The 3,602-nt window shown below is 42.2% G+C and overlaps 1 long non-coding RNA gene across 1 annotated transcript in view; it reads left to right on the top strand.

Annotated features, from left to right (window-relative positions):
• Positions 1 to 325: 325 nt before the first annotated feature.
• LOC108786713 overlaps positions 326 to 3,602 on the top strand; it is a 16,730-nt gene continuing 13,453 nt past the window's right edge. The window contains exon 1 of the long non-coding RNA XR_001941223.1: positions 326 to 431. This is a non-coding gene — a long non-coding RNA (uncharacterized LOC108786713). The remainder of the gene's footprint in view (positions 432 to 3,602) is intronic.

Below are 3,602 nucleotides of genomic sequence, written 5' to 3'. Positions count from 1 at the left end.
TTTTTTTTTTGTTCATCCACCTCTTGAGGATTGACCACAAGTTCTCAATGGGATTAAGGTCTGGAGAGTTTCCTGGCCATGGACCCAAAATTTCGATGTTTTGTTCCCCCAAGCCACTTAGTTATCACTTTTGCCTTATGGCAAGGTGCTCCATCATGCTGGAAAAGGCATTGTTCACCACCAAACTGTTCTTGAATGGTGGGGAGGAGTTGCTCATGGAGGATGTTTTTGTAGCATTCTTCATTCATGGCTGTGTTCTTAGGCAAAATTGTGAGTGAGCCCACTCCCTTGGCTAAGAAGCAACCCCACATGAATGGTCTCAGGATACTTTACTGTTGGCATGGCACAGGACTGATGGTAGCGCTCACCTTTTCTTCTCCGGACAAAGGTAATTTCCGGATGCCCCAAACAATCGGAAAGGGTATTCATCTGTGAAAACGACTTCACCCCAGTCCTCAGCAGTCCAATCCCTGTACCTTTTGTAGAATATCAGTCTGTCCCTGATATTTTTCCTGGAGAGAAGTGGCTTCTTTGCTGCCCTTCTTGACACCAGGCCATCCTCCAAGTCTTCGCCTCACTGTGCATGCAGATGCACTCACACCTGACTGCTGCCATTCCTGAGCAAGCTCTGCACTGGTGGTGCCCCAATACCGCAGCTGAATCAACTTTAGGAAACGGTCCTGGCGCATGCTGGACTTTCTTGGGTGCTCTGAAGCCTTCTTCACAACAATTGAACCTCTCTCCTTGAAGTTCTTGATGATCCGATAAATAGTTGATTTTAGGTGCAATCTTAGTAGCAGTAATATCCTTAGCTGTGAATCCCTTTTTGTGCAAAGCAATGATGACTGCACATGTTTCCTTGCAGGTAACCATGGTTAATAGAGGAAGAACAATGATTTCAAGCACCACCCTCCTTTTAAAGCTTCCAGTCTGTTATTCTAACTCGATCAGCATGAAAGAGTTGGTCTCCGGCCTTGTCCTGGTCAACACTGACACCTGTGTTAACGAGAATCACTGACATGATGTCAGCAGGTCCTTTTGTGGCAGGGCTGAAATGCAGTGGAAATGTTTTTTGGGGGGGATTAAGTTCATTTTCATGGCAAAGAGGTACTTTGCAATTAATTGCAATTGATCTGGTCAGTCTTCATATGATTCTGTAGTATATGCAGATTGCCCTCATACGATCTGAAGCAGCAGACTTTGTGAAAATTATTATTTGTGTCATTCTGAAAACTTTTGACCAGGACACACTCAATTATAAAGGAACTGTAAAGACAGAGCTCTAGAAGCTCTTATAACATGTCTCCAGATCATTAGAGTCTCCTGCACATGTCCTCATTCTCCAGCTATCAACTGAACCGCCAGGATCACCTGAGCACCCTCCATCTTGATGCTGTGGAGTGGTCAGAGAAGAATAAGTACCGGAGGGAAAGTGTGCATCAGCTGAAACTGATCCCATGGGGTCACTAGCAAACCCACTGCAAAGGCCTCAGGATCTCTGGCCCTGGCCACTAACCTGTCCACCTTTATGTTGAAGCAGGATTCCAAGAGATGTACGAAGGTCGTTCCCACCCAGTGACATGTCTCACTCTGTTTGCCTGAGGGAGCATGTGGTTTCCGAAACATCGCTAACGTGATGTGACACTACAGAGGTCAATAAATATTGACTGAAATCAAGCTGGAGTGCGAGTGACTCTTTCTATGTTGTACATTGATTTGCAGAGGCATCTGCTGCCACTCCGGCACCCACCCAACTCGTAAGGGTATTGTCTGGTCAAGAGTGCGATGGGTCCCATTTGAATATTGGGTTATATGGCCTGTCCCACACTTCTGTTTGCCAGTGCCCAATCACCTGAAGGTGGCTGCATATAGCGCAGGCTTTATAATTAAAGGAGCCTGTGTCCTGTATGATTTATGATGGAAGTGATGATACATAACTAAACTTCACACATAAGAAAATGCAGTATTTCACTGGAATAGGGAAGGACATTTTGGTTCCTACTAAACCATCTAACATTGACTGGTTATTCATTTTCATGGTCTACTCCCTATAAAGCATTGTTACAATACAATGTACTGGGAATGGATAACAAGCTAGTAAACAATTGTATATGCATATGAAACCCTATAGTTTTAGGCAGTAACAAGCTGATGACACAGCTGAGTGCTGAAGCATTAAAGAACTGGCCTGTAGAGAAGCCCTCAGTCCTGAGACGGTATTCCCCTGGGAAGATGATAAAGTAAATAAAATATCAGAGAGAATAGCCTGCCTGTCATGTTTCTTCTGTTAATCCAGGTGTAGTTCTAAAACACCAGAGTACAGAAATTACCTTCAAACTGTTATTCCCGCGATTATTTCAATGTTCACCAGGTATTTCCAACTCTGCTGAATGTAGTTTTCCCCACTGGCTAGAAGGATGGCACCCTCCAATCCTACCTTTTTAAGCTTCTGTGCCTTTCATCCTCCCATTGCTAGCTCCACGTGCACGTTGCTAGCCCCATGCATCATTCCTAATCAACCAGCACCTCTGTATGGCTCCTTTGCTGGCTGCCTGCCCCCATCATTTAATGTGTCTAGGTTCCCAGCTGATTCTTAGATAATACAATTCCAGTAGTTTTTGCAAAGAAATGAAGTGTGGGTGCTTTTCAGATACTTAAAGTCCTTTTTAGGTAGGAATGAATAGGAAAGGAAACAATTATACAGCTACACCAGGCCCCTCTGCACTTGCCCATCTCACTGTTTGTTATCTGATCCCTATAACGAAGATTTTGAACACTCCTTATTTTTGATCAAGCTGCTGTTCTTCTAAACTTCTCAGTGTCTTTGATAACTGTATGTACTTTTGTATAGTGAGGAAAATACATCAAATTATGCAACTGTACAATGATTTACAGCTTTGACGCTTAAAACTTATACAACACAATGTTTCTTTATTAATCATAAATTCTTACGTTGTTACAATATGAAAAGATACAGGCATTTTGTAAGCCATTGGAATAAAAGCTATGGAAATGGAAGAAAACTTTCCTCAAGCAAGCAGTGCAGGTATCTATTGACAATATGTTACAGTTGTAAACCACCATGCAGCACCTTATATAAATGTGGCCAAAGATAATTTGCTGTAAAACATCTGTAACCTCATTCTGGGCATGTAGATAAAAATGGTACTCAGCCTGAGCCATAGTAAACCAGAGTTCACCACTGCTCAAGTCAAATAGATTAATCATACTTGAATTTTTCAAACTTGGAAAGTAAGGGAAAAAAAAAAGCACAATTATTTCCATTCAGTGCAGGGCTTAGTAATGTGATTGCCAAATTCACCAGTACCCAGCTTGGGCTACACATTTCTACATTAGATAGGGAGCTGGTAACCCTGTCACTGTAATTATTATTAGGTGATATAAAAGGTTCTAAATTATGCTTGCAGCACATACCTTTAATTAAAACAGATGATGTCACCTGAGGCCCAGAAAACACATGAATAATGTATTTTTAATTTAGGTCCTCAGTGAAGTCAAGCTGACAATCAACTGCTGAAGCATCCCTTAATTTCAAACAGACCGCATGGGGTTGTACTGTGCAATAAAAAGGCTAAATATAC

This window comes from Nanorana parkeri, unplaced genomic scaffold (genome assembly GCF_000935625.1).
Source record: "Nanorana parkeri isolate BGI_ZX_2015 unplaced genomic scaffold, ASM93562v1 scaffold223, whole genome shotgun sequence".
Taxonomy (NCBI): Eukaryota; Metazoa; Chordata; class Amphibia; order Anura; family Dicroglossidae; genus Nanorana; species Nanorana parkeri.
The sequence above is the reverse complement of the archived record's forward strand: the minus strand, read 5'-3'. Positions and strand labels throughout refer to the sequence as shown.